Source organism: Ahaetulla prasina, chromosome 2, assembly GCF_028640845.1.
Source record: "Ahaetulla prasina isolate Xishuangbanna chromosome 2, ASM2864084v1, whole genome shotgun sequence".
NCBI lineage: Eukaryota > Metazoa > Chordata > Lepidosauria > Squamata > Colubridae > Ahaetulla > Ahaetulla prasina.
In genome coordinates, this window is record NC_080540.1 from 301520150 (window position 1) to 301537567 (window position 17418).

Sequence of the window (17418 nt, forward strand, 5' to 3'; positions counted from 1 at the left end):
GTTTAACACACAGAATCATCTATTGCAATGTCCTTCCTGTTAAAGACTTCTTCAGCTTCAATCGCAATAATACAAGAGCAAACAATAGATCCAAACTTAATGTCAACCGCTTCAATCTTGATTGCAGAACATATGACTTCAGTAACAGAGTGGTCTCTGTGGTCTCCTCTCCAACTCCTAAATGCTTTAACCAAAAACTGTCTACCATTGACCTCACCCCATTCTTAAGAGGATTATAAGGGGCGTGCATAAGAGCACAAAAGTGCCTACCGTTCCTGTCCTATTGTTTCCTTTCAATATATGTTCCTTTATATAATGTTATGACAAAATAAAAATAAAAAGGTCCAGTTTTGCTCCTGTTTCAAAGGAAAGGGTACCAAGCCCAGCAAAACCCTTGGAGGCAGGAAATAAACCACGTAGGAGTCGCGCACACAAAAAAAGCATTGAAACTCTTAAAATCTTGCAAGCAAATTCGTTTGGGTTTTAGGAAAAAGCTGCCTTGCCCCCATTCAGGCTTCCTTTGCATAGCAGGGGCTCTCCTAGCATGCCTAGCAAGCTGAGAAATCTTTAAAAAAAAAAAAAAGTTGCATTTGAAGGAGACTAGGAGCTAGGAAAGGGCAGAGGAGGAGGAGGAGGAGGAATGTCTTGGAAGGGAAAACAGCTCAGGACAAAAGCTCTTTCAGCTGCCCTTGGCACTTCCCATTTGCTGGGAGGACGCCGAACATTCAGTGGGGATTATGGATCTGAGCAGAGTCCCAAATACAGGGAGATGACAGAGAGAGAGAGAGACAGACAGACAGACAGACGGGGTGGGGAGAGGGGGAGATGTGGGTGCGCGCACAGGTAAATAGATAAATATGCATATTTACATATTTAAATATTTAAATAGGGACGCGGTGGCTCAGGGGCTAGGACGTTGAGCTTGTCAATCAAAAGGTTGGCAGCTCAGCGGTTCGAATCCCTAGTGCTGCCGTGTAACGGGGTGAGCTCCCGTTACTTGTCCCAGCTTCTGCTGACCTAGCAGTTTCGAAAGCACGTAAAAAATGCAAGTAGAAAAAATAGGAACCACCTTTGGCGGGAAGGTCACAGCGTTCCGTGCGCCTTTGGCGTTGAGTCATGCCGGCCACATGACCACGGAGACGTCTTCGGACAGCGCTGGCTCTTCGGCTTTGAAGCTGAGATGAGCACCGCCCCCTAGAGTCGGCAACGACTAGCACGTATGTGCGAGGGGAACCTTTACTTTTAAATATGCAAAGAGCTAGATAGTTGATAGAAGACAGGTAGATATATATTTATATATATATATAGAGAGAGAGACAGCGAGAGAAAGAGATGAAAGTAAGGAAGATATGGTAGGTAAGTAAGTAGGAAGAAGATAGATAGATAGATAGATAGATAGATAGATAGATAGATAGATAGATAGATAGATAGATGATGGATGGATGGATGGATGGATGGATAAGTAGGTAGGTAGGTAGGTAGGTAGGTAGATAGATAGATAGATACATGGATGGATGGATGGATGGATGGATGGATGGATAGATGGATGGGATGGATAGATGGATGGAATGGATAGATGGATGGACGCAGGCAGGCAGGGAAGCAGGCAGCTGAGATAGGTAGACGACAGGCAGATAGATGAGGTGGAGGGAGGGAGGGAGGGAGGGATGGATGGGTGGAGACAGACACCATACACACAGGCAAATGAGATAAATGGATGGGTGGGCGGGTGGAGACAGACAGACAGACACCACACACAAAGGCAAATTAGACGGATGGATGGATAGATAGATGATTGATTGATAGATAGCTAGATGAGATAGGTGGACAGACAGACACATAGGCAGGTAGATGGATGGGTGGGTGGACGGGCGGAGACAGACAGACACCACACACAAAGGCATATGAGATGGATGGATAGATATACAGAGAGAGAGGGAGGGACAGCTGAATAGTTCGCAGCATGTCCGAATGTAGCCATAGAACTCAATACCAGGCAGCTACCATTGTGTGGCCTGGGAAACCCAGCTGAAGCGGAGTTGAGCCATAATCAGACTTTCGACCCAGGTACCTGCAGGGCCCACCACCCTCTTGCTTTTTTCGACCCCCCTGCACTTCCTCCCACGGAAGCTGCTGGTTCCCCCCCGCCCTTCAACGTCGTGAAACACGTTTGTGAGGGGAGACAAATATGTTCGTTTTATCTTTCCTCCCACAAAAAATGTGGGCAAAATGCCTCTGGTGCGATGCGTGGATGTGACAGCTGAGCATGTGCTCGGAATGAGTCAACTGGAAAATATCTTGCAAAAGAAAAAAAAGTTATTAAAAAATCAAGCACTGAGCCAAGAATCACATACAGGTAGACCTTGACTTATTGTTGCGTCTGCGCCCCCCGAGCTGGACCTGCTGCCAGAAAGTGACTTGGACAGCGAGGGGGAAGGGCCATCAAGACTTACCTCGGGAGCACCGGCTTCCCTGGCTCAGCTCCAGGAGCCAGAGGCAGGCCAGGTGGAAGAGATAAGGAGGCCTCCGTCCCCTGACTCTTTCCCCCCCAGGCCACGCCTCCAGACCCAGCTGATGGCAATCAGGCCTGGCTGGACCCTAGGTTTCGTAGGCAGGAGAGGAGGGAACAACAGAAGCAGAGGTGGGGCAGGCCTAGGAAGTGCTGAGTCATGGAGCCACACCCCACAGGATATAAAAGGCAGCCAGAGCTGCTGTGTCTCTTTGTAACAGGCAAATCCACTGATTGACTAGAGCTGAAGTTTGTGACTCACCAGCGTCGTGGAAGATAACGGAGGCTCTTGGCAGACGCTGGCTCTTTTGTCGCCAGAGCTGATAGTGCCGGCTAATTAAGCCATCATTCGGACGGAGGCGGAGGAGGACAGAACACTTATAATAATTCGTTTAGTGGCTCTTCGAAGTTACTACGGCACTGAAAAAGGGGACTTATGACCGTTTTTCACCCTTACAACCATTGCAGCATCCCCGTGGGTCACGTGATCAAAATTCAGAGGCGTGGCAACTGACTCATATTTATGACGCTTTATTTTACTTATTTTACTTTTTCATATTTATCCACTGGTCACGCGATCCCGTTTTGCGACCTCCTGACAAGCTGGATTCACTTAATAACTGTGCGACTGACTTAACAGCTACAAGAAGGGAGGTTGTAAAATTTCGGACTCGATTGCGGTCATATGTCGAGGACTACCTGTAGGCCCGAGATCTCCTCTTGCCCAAATTGGCTGACCTCCGGCCTTTTTAAGCAACGCTGAATTTTCATTTTAAAATTCGCAATTTTCAGACATACCCAACTTTCCTTTTTAATTAAATGCTGCAAATTCTGACTTTAGGGAAATAAGAAGGAAATTTAAAATGCATGCTTAACAAAATAACAGAATTAGAAGGGACCTTCGAGGTCTTCTAGTCCAACCCCCTGCTCATGTATTCATTAATTATATTTTACTTATATCTGTTATCTAATACATGCTTGACGAAAATAAATACTTTTAAAAAAAAAACTTCTGGTGGCAAGCAGTTCCACTGGTATATTGTTGTCACCCTCATGAAATTCCTCCTTAGTTCTAGGTTGCTTCTCTCCTTCATTAGTTATGATCGGTTGGATCTTCTCTTACTTTCTGGTTGCCTACACAATCCCAATATTATTATTTTTACGTGCATTGTGGGGATTTTGTTCCTTTGAGAAGATGACGCTGATGGATGATGATTGAACACATAGCCAACACTAAATTAAGATGGGTTTAGTTGTCCTCGACCATCCTTATGATGAATGACCTATTGCAGGGGTCTCCAACCTTGGCAACTGTAAGACTTGTGGACTGCAACTCCCAGAATGCCTCAGCCAGGAATTCTGGGAGTTGCAGTCCACAAGTCTTACAGTTGCCAAGGTTGGAGACCTCTGATCTATTGTGTCGAAGGTGGGAGGCTGTGATTCAGTGTTTCGCACCCTTGACGGTGGGTGGATTTCAACTCCCTGCTATAGCTGGCTGGGGAATTCTGGGAATTGAAATCCCCCCTCTCTTCAAGTGGGTAAGTTTCACAGGTGGGTTTCAGCAGGTTTTGACCAGTTCTGGTGAACCGGTAGCGGAAATTTTGAGTAGTTCGGAGAACCGGTAAATACCACCCTGGACTGGCCCTGCCCCCATCGATTCTCTGCCTCCCGAGTCCCAGCTGATCGGGAGGAAATGGGGATTTTGCAGTATCCTTCCCCTGCCATGTCCACCAGGCCACGCCCACAGAACCACTAGTAAAAATTATGGAATCCCAACACTGATAAGGGCCTCTGGTGGCTCAGCAGACTAAGTCTGTCTGTTATTAACAAAGCTGCTTGCAATTACTGCAAGTTCAAGTCCCACCAGGCCCAAGGTTGACTCAGCCTTCCATCCTTTATAAGGTAGGTAAAATGAGGACCCAGATTGTTGGGGGCAATAAAAGTTGACTTTGTATATAATATACAAATGGATGAAGACTATTGCTTAACACATTGTAAGCCGCCCTGAGTCTTCGGAGAAGGGCAGGATATAAATTCAAATTTTAAAAAACTGATAAAATTTTACAAAACCATGGCAGAAAGAACTCCCTGTGTTTTTATTTATTTGATTTTTTGATTTTTTGATTCATTTATTTATTTATTTATTGTTCTCCCAGAAGGAACAAAAGCCCCTTGTAAATCTTTATTGCGAGACCAGAATGCGTGGAAGACAAACAGAAGGACGATCCCTGCACAACTCAACAACACCTTTGCTGTTTGCACAGAAAGGAACGCTAGCCCAGGCACTCACCTTTGTTCCACTGTGCAAAACCATCAACTATTTTTGGTTCTCTTAATTGGCTCTTTTCCTGCCTGTGACTTCACTGAGTCCTTTTAAGGACACTTATTCGTTCATTTATTTTAAATTTGTTTGCTGCCTATCTCCCCGCGAGAGCCACTCTTAACGGGTGTTCCAGTAATTCACAAACAAAGGAGAAGTGGCAACTTCTGGAAATTAACAATGATGTTACATGGTTTGGTCATGAAATGTCTGCAAGAAAAACTACCAAGCTCAGAGAGCACCAAGGACCCCCACAGTCCTCCTCCTCCTCCTCTCCACAAACCCCACTCCCTTCTAACACTGATATTGTTACCTAGTTGGGTCATGAAACGTCTGCAAGAAAACCACCAACTGGTTTTCTTGGTGGTTCACCAACTCAGAAAGTACCCAGTTCTCTTCCTACTGCTCCATGCTACAAACCCCACTCACTCACAGTACTGATGATGTTACCTATTTTGGTAATGAAACGTCTACAAGAAAAACCCGTCTTCTTCCTCTTCCTCCTCCTCCCCCTCCCTTCCTGATTATGCAATAAGTTAATCGCCTCTTAATATATAATCTTCTTCCAATATAGTTTTATGACTTCCTAGTCTAATCTACAGCTTTGGAAAGTTCCTGGTGGCCTCCTATCCAAATACACATTTTTAAAATCTTTTTTTATTGATGGCCCAAAGACTAAAGTATTTATTCATTTATTCAAATTTTCAGACTGCCTGACTCTTTGACAACTCTGGTCAAGTCCCACAGCCAACCAGAAGAGCCAACGTCCAGTCTTAAAGGAAACAAAACTAACTGCAATGGGATAATAAAGTTTGACCCTGGTCAGTTTTTTTCCAGACCAGCCAAGGTCAGCTAGATGCTGTGGGCTCAGCCTGACCCATTCTGAATTATTTTGCAGCATTGGTGCCACCAATGTTTAACTCAGTTTAATCCACTCTTGCTCCTTGCTTTTTTCCTGAGCACTTTGGATGTTAATGAATTGCTAAATGGATTGTCCAGTCCAAGGAATTTCAGGAAGCTGTATATATATATATATGTGTAGGTCTTTGGTTATTCAGGTTTTCTCCTGCGTAAAATTGGAAGTGTCTTGGCGATGTTTCGACGAAGTCTCATTCGTCATCTTCAGGCTTCAGCTTCGTGCTTCTGGGAGCAATATATATATGTAGGTCTTTGGTTATTCGGGTTTTCTCCCACGTAAAATTGGAAGTGTCTTGGCGACATTTCGACGAAGTCTCATCCATCATCTTCAGGCTTCAGCTTCCCAGAAGCATGAAGTTGAAGCCTGAAGATGACGAATGAGACTTCGTCGAAACGTCGCCAAGACACTTCCAATTTTACGCGGGAGAAAACCCGAATAACCAAAGACCTATATATATATATATATATATATATATATATATATATATATATATATATATATAAATATATATATATATATATATATATATATATATATATATATATGTAGATCTTTGGTGCAGCTCAGACTAATCTGAGCACAACCAAGCCCCCACGCAAAGAGGACACCCCCCCATCCAATCAGAGCACCAAAAAAACCCCATCCAATCAGAGCACAGCCAAGCTCCCACCCAATCAGTTCAAACCCCCACTAGCAGTTAAAAAGGAAGAAACAGCTGCAGTCACACATTGCTCCCAGAAGCACGAAGCTGAAGCCTGAAGATTACGAATGAGACTTCGTCGAAACGTCGCCAAGACACTTCCAATTTTACGCGGGAGAAAACCCGAATAACCAAAGACCTACATACAAACACCCGTGAAAACCTCAGAAAACAATTTTTATCACATAACCATGGAGATGCTACAACAGGCCTAAGTGTAAAAAACGATAATTAACCTTTTTTCCCAATTCTGAACGGTCACTCAACCAATGGTTGTAGAATGAGAACTACCTGTACAGGTAATCCTCGACTTACAACCATTCGTTTAGTGACCGTTCAAAGTTAGAACGGCACTGAAAAAAGTGAGCTACGACCGTTTTTCACCCTTAGGACCGTTGCAGCATTTCCACGGTTACGTGATAAAAATTTGGACGCTTCGCAACTGACTCGTATTTATGACGGGGTCGTGTGATCCCTTTTTGAGACCTTCTGACGAGCAAAGTCAACGGGGAAGCCAGATTCACTTAAGGACCGTCTGACTCGATTAACAAGGGCAGTGATTCACTTAACAACAGTGGTGGGAAAAGTTCTAAACCGAATCAAAATTCACTTGACCGACTTTTCGCTTTGCAAGAGAAATTTTGGTCTCAGTTGCGGTCGTTACGTCGAGGACTGTCAGTATGCAAGAACGCCCATCCGTGAATCTTGGAGTTGCTGACTGTTTTTCCAACTCTTTCTTTCTTTCTGCCTGGCCTCTTCAAAGCCACTCTGCCTTTTCTTCCAAGACGAGAGAAGTTCCATCTGCCGTGTATTTAAAATACTCGGTTTAAAAATAAAGCTGGTGAAGGCTCCGCTTGGCAGGGACAGATGGCATCTCCTTTCTTTGGCAAGCGGAGGGGTGCCGAGGCTTGGCAAAGGCCCCGGAAGGAGAAAAAACTTTGGCCAAGAAAGCTGGGGCCTTAATGAAACTTTTGCTGAATTACCTGGATGGGAAGAGTCAAGATTGAGGAGGCAAGTTCCCTTTAGACCAGAGGTCTTCAAACTGGGCTGCTTTAAGACTTGTGGACTTCAACTCCCAGAATTCTCCCTAATTCCATTCTTAATTTATTATTAATTTAATTTAATATTAATAAATTAACAAATTCTTAATTTAACTTCCTTCTAAGGAGGATTAGAAATGGTCAAGGGACAGTTAAAAAGCTATTTCCTGCCTAAGCAGGGGGTTGGACTAGAAGACCTCCAAGGTCCCTTCCAACTATTCTATTCTATTCTATTCTATTCTATTCTTTTTTCTTTTCTTTTCTTTTCTTTTCTCTTCTCTTCTCTTCTCTTATTCTTATTCCTATTCCTATTCCTATTCTTTTCTATTTTATTTTATTCTATTCTATTTATTATTCTATTGTTTTCTTTTCTTTTCTTTTCTTATTCTAATTCTATTCTATTCTATTCTATTCTATTCTATTCTATTCTATTCTATTCTATTCTATTCTATTCTATTCTATTCTATTGTTTTCTGCTTCCTTCCAGCCTACCTAATGTGCAACAGGTAGGGAAAAATAAATATTTTTTAAAAAAAATCTTAAAAAAAAATCATTAGTACTTGTTGGTTCTTAGGGTTAATTGAGGGCAGGAAGTAATTCCTGCATACTAAATTGTGAAATCGAAGAATCGTAACCAACCACCGATGGCAAAACCATTCTGGCTATCGTGACTTGCAACCATCCGACCTTGAAGTCTGAATTCTGGCAAAGAACGAATGAACGAGATAGGGCAGTTTCGGAAGGAGAAAGAGGAGAAAACGTGTTCTGGTTTGGAAGAAGTTGAAAAACCGTTTCGGTGGCCAGAAAAAAGACGAGCAGCCCGATGTGTCTTTTGGAGAGTGAGATTTGATCGAATTAGCCAAGCCGAGTCTGTTCGCACCATGTGGCTGCTGCAGCTTTGCAGGCTGGCTCTGCGAAGACACAATCGCAACCCACGCTGCGAAGCATCTTTGCGGGAGCAGTTCACAGGCAGGGAAGCAAGCTGTGGCTTCAAGGTGTGTCTTTCCAGCCACACAACCACCCGTTTTCCTGCCTTGAAGGGTTTCCGGCTTTGAGGTGACGGAGGCTGTCAAGGAATGTGGAAATGGCCTTGGGGGGGAGAAGGAAAAGAAAGGCTGCCTGGGAAACAATTAGAGAAGAGAGGCAGGAGCCCCCAGTGGCTCAACAGTCAGAGGAAAAAACTGAGGAAGGACCCAGCCTAATGGATAGAATAGAATAGAGCTGGAAGGGATCTTGGAGGTCTTCTAGTCCAACCCCCTTCTCAAGCAGGAGATCCTATTCATTGCAGACAAGTGGCTGTCCAGTCTCTTCTAAGAAACCTCCAGTGTTGGAGGCACCCAAAACCTCTGGAGGAAAGTTGTTCCACTGGTTAACAGAATATCAGAGTTGGAAGGGACCTTGGAGGGACCTTGGAGGTCTTCTAGTCCAACCCTCTTCTCAAGCAGGAGACCCTATTCATTTCAGACAAGTGGCTGTCAGGTCTCTTCTTAGAAACCTCCAATGATGGAGGCACCCAAAACCTCTGGAGGAAAGCCGTTCCACTGATTAACAGAATGACAGAGTTGGAAGGGACCTTGGAGGTCTTCTAGTCCAACCCTCTTCTCCAGTGATAGAGTACCCACAACCTCTGGTGGCAAGCTGTTCCCCTGGTTCACTGTCCTTGCTGTTAGGAAGTTTCCCCTTAATTCCAGGTTGCTTCTCTCCTTGATTAGTTTCCATCCCTTAAGCGTGGTGATGGGAGGTTTGTTATGGAGGCTAAATCACATGATGAGCACTTCAGGAAGCGAGGTATGTCACAGAGAAGGACCAGGGGTGACATGATAGCAGCCTTCCTATATGCGTCGTCATAGGGCAGGGGTCTGCAACCTTAAAACACGCCAAGAGCCATTTGGACCCGTTTCCCACAGAAAAGAAAACACCGGGAGCCACAAAACCTGGGTGGGCGTGGCCAACTTGACATCACTCACTTCCACCAGTCACATGACACCCTCCCCAGCCACACCTACCCAGCAGGTCATTAGGATAGAGAACTGGTTCCCTTCTCAGGCCAGGCGAGGAGTGACTGGGAGGGGAGGAGGAGGGGCGGGGCCAGCCAGTGGTGGGATCACCCAACAGGGAGCCACAGCTGAGGGCCCAAAGAGACGTATGCGGCTCTGGAGCTGCAGGCTGCTGACACCCGTCATAGGGGAAAGGGAACTGACTTATTCTCCAAAGCACCCGAAGTCAGGGCAAGAAGTAATGGATGGAAACTTATGAAAGAGAGAGCAAACCTGGGAAGAGAAATTTCCTGACCGTGAGAAAACTTAATCAATGGAAAAGCTCCATCAATGGAGTTTTTCAAAAATAGAGTGGACAACATTTAACCGGGATGTGTTGTGACCCAGGCTTAAGTAGTTATTACCAGACACAATCAGTCTTAAACAAACATAGTTTATTAGAACAGCTGATAATTACTTCATTCTCAGCTTAGTCCAAATTAAGTCCAAAACAAAGTCCTTCAGAAAAAGTCCTTCGGCCTTATCACAAACCCTTGTCTTCTTTGGCACCCTACCAAAGGCTTTTCTTGGCAAAGCCTCATGAAGTTCAGAAACAAGACATGCTGACTAGAAATCAATGTAGCAACGTTGTTTTCCTACAAAGAGCCCAAGAGCTGCTCTTTTAAGCCTTATGAGAAAGGCCAATCATCTCCTGGCCTTACTCCTGAGTTGTCCTTTCTGCTTTAGCTGCTCTTGCCTTCTGGAAGCTGCATGCACTAGGAACAGGCTCCTCCTGTTCCTCTGCTGTCTGACTCTGGAGGCTCTGGAGTCCACGCATCGCTCCCAGATGGCCCTGGTCCCATCTCTGCCTCCGATGCAGAACCCTCATCTGGGTCTTTCCCTGACTCCAGGACTGGCCCATTGTCCTCCCCAGCCTCCTCACTATCCGGCTCCGCTGCCAGCTCCGTGGGCTGTTGGCGGACCACAACAGGATGGTATAAGACAGAGATCCCCAACTTTTCTGGTTATGCGGATTGGCAGCTGTGGAGGAGGCAGCGGGGGAGGGGGGAGGGGATGGTTGCATGGATGTGCACACCGCTTGTGCGAATGAAGCTTCGCGGCCTGGTTCCCAATGGGCCGTGGACCGGGGGTTGGGGATTGGACTAGAATACCTCTGAGGTTCCTCCCAGCTCTGTCATTCTCTATTCTATGGACTTTCAGACTTACAAGATTCTGTTAATATAACTCAAGCGGTGGGAGAAAGGATGGCAGAACCTAGGGGTAGAGTCAAAAGAGGGAGCAACCTAGAATCCCTACATAGTCACAAGTAAACTAAGTCTAAATCTCCCTTGAGTACCACTGACCATTATCTAACTCCAGGCAGGTGCTGACCTTTAGTTGAAAAGATTCTGGTGCATTTAGCTTTTAGCAATAAATCAGTTTAATTGAACCCTCATGGTTGGATCTGATCTTTCCCAACTGACAAATGCAGAATTAAACCATCTGGTTATGTTTCCTATCTTGGTTTAACTGCGAAGGATGGCAGGGACCTATTCGTCCTGGCACTTAACCAGCAGCCAGAGTGTGTCCAATTTTTATTTACTTTTTTTTTTTTAAACAAAAGACAACCCTGTAGGGAGGGGAGGACTCAACTCCTTAAGATTCATCCTCAGGATCAAGGAGAGTAATTGCAGCCCGAAGAAGATCACTGCATCTGCTCGTTTTGCAGCCCCTCGACAATTACAGAGCTGGGGGGGGGGGGAAACAGCAGGCAGGCAGGCAGATTAAAAGGCATCTCGGCCACCCAGCCCAGCTATTAAAACACATTACAGTCCTTGAGCACTTGGGACAGCTAATTAGACCGAGACAAGAATCTGCAGGGAACGGCATGCCATCCCAGGCACGAGAGGTTTATGTGGGGGGAGGGCATCAGACAGACAGACAGACAGACAGAGAGACAGACAGATGCCAATAAAAGAGAATCTTTGTAGCTAGCTCAGGGTTGACCTGGGAAGTCCTTGGTGCTCTCTGAGCTTGGTTGTTTTTTTTTGCAGACGTTTCATGACCCAAATTAGGTAACACCATCAAGGCTAAGGGGAGGAGGGTTTCCTCTCTGCTTATATATTAGTGGCTTGCCCTATTCGCATTGGTACTGCCCGATTATTGGTTTAATATCGGTCTAGATCAGGGGTCTCCAACCTTGACAACTTTAAGACTTGTGGACTTCAACTCCCAGAATTCCTCAGCCAGCAAAGCTCAAGTCCACAAGTCTTAAAGTTGCCAAGGTTGGAGACCCCTGATCTAGATAGAAGAGAGACAGAGACAGAGACAGACAGAGAAATACAGGCGGACAGACAGATGGAGGCAGGCAGGCAGGCAGACCAACATGGGGAGGTAGACAAACCACCAATAAAAGAGAATCTTTGTAGCTCAGGGTTTTTTGGAGTTTTTTTGCATTTATATCCGGCCCTTCTCCGAAGACTCAGGGCGGCTTACACTATGTTAGCAATAGTCTTCATCCATTTGTATATTATATACAAAGTCAACCTATTGCCCCCCCCCAACAATCTGGGTCCTCATTTTACCTACCTTATAAAGGATGGAAGGCTGAGTCAACCTTGGGCCTGGTGGGACTTGAACCTGCAGTAATTGCAAGCAGCTGTGTTAATAACAGACTGTCTTAGCAGCCTGAGCCACCAGAGGGTTGAACCGTGGGGTCCTTAGTACTCTCTCAGCTTGGGTGTTTTGTTGCAGACATTTTATTACCCAATTAGGTAAGCAGAGATTACCTAAAAAAAAAATGCACAAGTACCGTGTATGTGGTACCTTGCTCAATAGTAGGACAACCATTTAGATATGAGCCAGCAGTGTGCAGCAGCTGCCAAAAAAGCCAACACAGTTCTGGGCTGCATAAACAGAGGGATAGAATCAAGATCACGTGAAGGGTTAATACCATTTTATAAGGCTTTGGTAAGGCCACACTTGGAATACGGCATTCAGTTTTGGTCGCCACGATGTAAAAAAGATGTGGAGACTCTAGAAAGAGTGCAGAGAAGAGCAGCAAAGATGATTAGAGGACTGGAGACTAAAACATATGAAGAACAGTTGCAGGAACTGGGTATGTCTAGTTTAATGAAAAGAAGGACTAGGGGAGACATGATAGCAGTCTTCCAATATCTCAGGGGCTGCCACAAAGAAGAGGGAGTCGGGCTGTTCTCCAAAGCACCTGAGGGTAGAACAAAAAGCAATGGATGGAAACTGATCAAGGAAAGAAGCAACTTAGAACTAAGGAGAAATTTCCTCACAGTTAGAATAAGTGGAACGACTTGCCTGCAGAAGTTGTGAATGCTCCAACACTGGAAATTTTTAAGAAAATGTTGGATAGCCATCTGTCTGAAATGGTGCAGGGTTTCCTGCCTGGGCAGGGGGTTGGACTAGAAGACCTCCAAGGTCCCTTCCAACTCTGTTGTTGTTATTATTATTATTACTACATTAATACCATGTCAACAATCAAGCAGTAAACAACAGCCCTATTAAGGAATTGCCAACTCAAACAATCTAAGAGCAAACAACAACTTGATCAAGGAATCCCTCCCACCAACACCCACTAGGCAAGCCACTAGTATATAAAAATGACCCCCTTCCTTTCTAAGCACTGATGATGTAGCCTAGTTGGGTCATGAAATGCCTGCAAGAAAACAGCCCAGCTCAGAGAGCACCAGGGGCTTCACTGTTCAACCCTGAGCTACAAAACCACACTCCCACCAGATTCACACACACATGAAGACACTCAGAAAGAGAGAGACAGAGACACACACAGACACAGAGTGTGTGTGAGAGAGAGACAGAAATACACAGTTACACAAACACAGAGCGACTGCTGTATATACTGTCCTACTGTATACAGACCGGCAGCAAACCTCACCCTTCCTGGTACTGATGTTGTTACCTAACTGGGTCATGAAATGTCTTCAGGGGAAAACTAGCAAACTCAGAGAGCACCAAGGACCCCAAAAATCGTCTTCCTCCCCACACACCCCACTCCCTTCTACACTGATGATGCTACCAAGTTAGGCCATGAAATGTCTCAAGAAAACAACCAAGCTCAAGAGCACCAAGGAGTCCACAGTCCTTCTGCTCCTCCTCCTCCTCCTCCTCACCCCCACATACCCCACTCCCTCCTAGCTCTGATATTGTTATTTAGTTAGGTCATGAAATATCTGCAGGAAAACAGCCAAGCTCAGGGAGCAAGAAGGACCCTACAGATGCTCTTTGAAGGAACATTTTGAGGGAGCACAGCACCGGCTCCTTAACTCTACCGTAGCCCTCATGGCTCTTCACGAGCTGTCACCCAATCTGAGCAGAATTCAGAATAGTTTCATTTCCTCCTTCAATGATCAGAGTCTTTCTCTATTTTGATTTTTTGATGGGAGATTGAAGTCCACTGCTCTCTTTCCATCCGGGAAAACCGTGGCGCGTATCCAGTGTTTTGCGACGAGATGAGTGGCAGACAAATTTAATAAACAATGAATAGTAATAATAACCAGTCCTGTCCCCCCCCCCTCCTGGGATCTAGGAACTGGGCAAAACTAGCACTCAAGGACAAAGAACTCCTGGCCGTGGCTGCTACCTGCTCCTCAGGCAGGAGATGTAAGTCTAGGACAGGGTTGTCAAACTGGATTTCTTTGAGGGCTAGATCAGCGGTGTAGTTCTCCTCCATGGGCCAGCGGGGGAGAGGGGCGGGGAGAGCGGAGAGGGAGACAGGAGAGACGCCTCCAGCAGCACTCTGCTGGCCAAAAATGGGCCACGCGGAGGCCCTGTGCAATTCCTACAAGGCCCGTTTTCAGCCTCATCGGCCTCCAGCGGTACTCTACTGGCCAAAAACGGGCCACGTGGAGGCCCTGTGCAATTCCTGCGAGGCCCGTTTTCAGCCTCATCGGCCTCCGGCGGTACTCTACTGGTCAAAAACGGGCCACGCGGAGGCCCTGTGCAATTCCTACGAGGCCCGTTTTCAGCCTCATCGGCCTCCGGCAGTACTCTACTGGCCAAATATGGGCTTCTGTGAGGCCAAAAACGGGCTGCGGGGGGCAGTGGTGGATTTCAAAATTTTTTACTACCGGTTCTGTGGGTATGGCTTTGTGGGCGTGGCTTTGTGGGCGTGGCAGGGAAAGGATACTGCAAAATCCCCATTTCCTCCCCATCAACTGGGACTTGAAGGGTAGAGAATAGATGGGGGCGGGGCCAGTCAGAATTTTTACTACCGGTTCTCCAAACTACTCAAAATTTCCGCTACTGGTTCTCCAGAATGGGTCAGACTCAGAACCTGCTGAAACCCACCTCTGGCGTGGGGGCTTCACAAGGCCTCCGCGCAGCCCATTTTTGGCCGGCAGAGTGCTGCTGGAGGCTGTGGAGGCCGAAAACAGACACCCCCACACACAGCCCGTTTTGGCCAGCAGAGGGGCTGCGAGCCTTCAGGCTGACTCCACGGGCCAAATTTAAGCCCCCCCCCCTCCCTGGGCCTTGAGTTTGACAGCCCTGCTCTAGGAGGACCTTAGGATTATACAGTAGGTCTGTCTGGGCCACTGCAACCCCAGCCGGCCGCAAAGATTGCAAAGTCCTAGAATGAGAAGGCCTCAAACCCCAAAGCCACTCAACCTGGCCGGTGGTCATCTGAAGCCCATCTAGACCCTCCCAGCCTCCAAACCCCAGGATGAGACAATAAGAGGGAGTTCCTGAATTGGCCAGGAGCAGAGATACAAAACTGGGTACCGTCACAGTGCAGGCAGACTTACAACCACTTGTTTAGTGACCGTTCGAAGTTACAACAGCATTGAAAAAAAAGTGGTCACATTTTTACGACCATTGCAGCATTCTGACACTTGGCAACCGACTCATATTTATGACGGTTGCAGCGTCCCAAGGTCACGTGATCCCCCTTCTAACGAGCAAAGTCAATGGGGGAAGCCAGATTCACTTAACGGCCTGATTTCTAGCTTAACAACGGCAGAGACTCACTTAACAACCGTGGCGAGCGGGGTCGTAAAATGGGGCAAACCTCACTTAACAACTCTCTCGCTTAGCAACGGATTTGTGGTTGATTCAAGAACCGTTCAAAAGGAAACAGTAAGATAGGAAAAGCATAAAAAGAGTTAATTCAAATTTAAAAAGCAGCCCGCAAGGTTAGCCTGAATTAAAAGGGCAGGCGGAGAAGGCTTACAAGACCCTAACCAAGCCCCCTGCCCCAAATAAGCCTGCCTCCCTACACACAGAAAGCAGGCTGTGCATTGCGTTGAAGTTCAGCCACAAGGACCCTAACCGGCCCTCCCAGCCCCTCCAGCCAGCTCCTTCCCCCACAGGCAAGGAAGAACATTGGGGGGGGGTGTCCCCACTGTAGTTTCTGCTTGGAAGAGGGGCTTCCCTCTATCCAGTGGGGAGGGGGGCAGCCCAATGCCAGCAGGGCCCTTCTTCTTTCACTTAAGCAAGGTGGGGCGGGAGATACCCCAGACCAGAAATCAGCTGCTGGGGGGGGGGAGCTGGAGGGCCCTTTTCTGTCCCACCAGGCGTGGAAGGAGACCCCCCACCTCCCAAAGCAACTTCCCTATGAATCCAAAATGCGTGGGGCTGAAAAGAGTCCAGCGGACCCTCCCCCCACAACCAATAATAATCTAATAAATTAAAGTATAAAAATCTAATAAATCTAATCTAATCTAATCTAACTACTCCCCCCCCCACTTTCCTCCCCTAATTTCAGAGCGCCTTTGGGGAGCCTTCCTCCAAGCAAACTCCGGAGGCAGCCGGGCGCCAGAACCGAGAGGGGGGCTTTCCGGCTCCGAGGGAAGGGCGGATTCAGCCCCAGCTCACCCGGGGAGGCCAAAGGGGGATCCCGGGCCAAGCGGATCGGATCGAGTTCCTCCTCCCGCAGGGCAGGACGGGCGCCGGAGTCCCGCTGGCCAGCAGGGAAGGCAGGCGGCGGGGAGGGAGCCCGGAGAGCCCTGCCAAGGATTAACAGAATTGGAAGGGACCGTGGAGGTCATCTAGTCCAACCCCACCCGGTCCAAGCAGGAGGCCGGGAGGCTCCGGGCGCGGAGCGGGCAAGGCAAGGCAAGGCAAGCGCGGCCAGGAAGGGCGCCCAGCTGCGATTCACCCCATAGGATCGCGCCGCGTTTCTGGCTCTGCAGGAAAGCAGCGAAGGCTGTTTGTGTGTGCAGGGCTCTCTGTGTGTGTTTGTGTGTTAGAATCTCTGTGTGTGTGTGTGTGTGTCTGGCTGTCACCCTGTGTTTGTGTAGCTGTGTCTGTGTCTCTCTCTCTTTCTGAGTGTGTCTTTGTGTGTGGATCTGTGGGTCTCTATCTTCCTCTCTCCTTATGTGTATGTGTGTGTGTGTGTGTGTGTGTGTGTGTGGGGCTGTCACTCTGTGTGACTCTCTGTATCTCTCTCACTCACTGCGTGTCTGTGTGTTTGTGTGTCTCTGTGTGTGTGCAAATCTCTGTGTGTATGTGTGTGTTTGTGAGTCTGTGTGTCTCAGTTTTTCTCTTTGTGTTTGTGTGTGTGTTTGTGTGTCTCTGTGTGCGTTTGTGTCTCTTTGTGTGTGCTAATCTCTGTGTGTTTGCGAGTCTGTGTGTCTCTGCTTTTCTCTCTTTGTGTTTGTGTGTGTGTGTCTGGCTGTCACTCTGTGCTTGTGTAACGGTGTGTCTCTGTCTCTCTCTTTCTGAGTGTGTCTTTGTGTGTGTGTGTGTGTGTGAATCTGTGTGTTATCCGCGGGTCTCTGTGTGTTTGTGTCGATGGGGTGTGTGTGTGTTTGGCTGTCACTCTGTGCGACTGTGTGTGTATCTGTATCTCTCTCACTCACGGCGTGGCTGTGTGTTTGTGTCTCTGTGTGTTTGTGTGTCTCTCTGTGTGTGTGCAGGGGCCCTCGCTCCTTTTCCGAGACCCTCCGGGAGACAAACTGGCTCCCGG

The 17418-nt window shown here is 47.2% G+C and overlaps 1 protein-coding gene across 3 annotated transcripts in view; it reads right to left on the reverse strand.

The window, feature by feature from the left end:
• LOC131192634 (myogenesis-regulating glycosidase-like) overlaps window positions 1-17418 on the reverse strand; it is a 39928-nt gene that overhangs the window by 19519 nt on the left and 2991 nt on the right. The gene's annotated exons all lie outside the window — the stretch shown is intronic.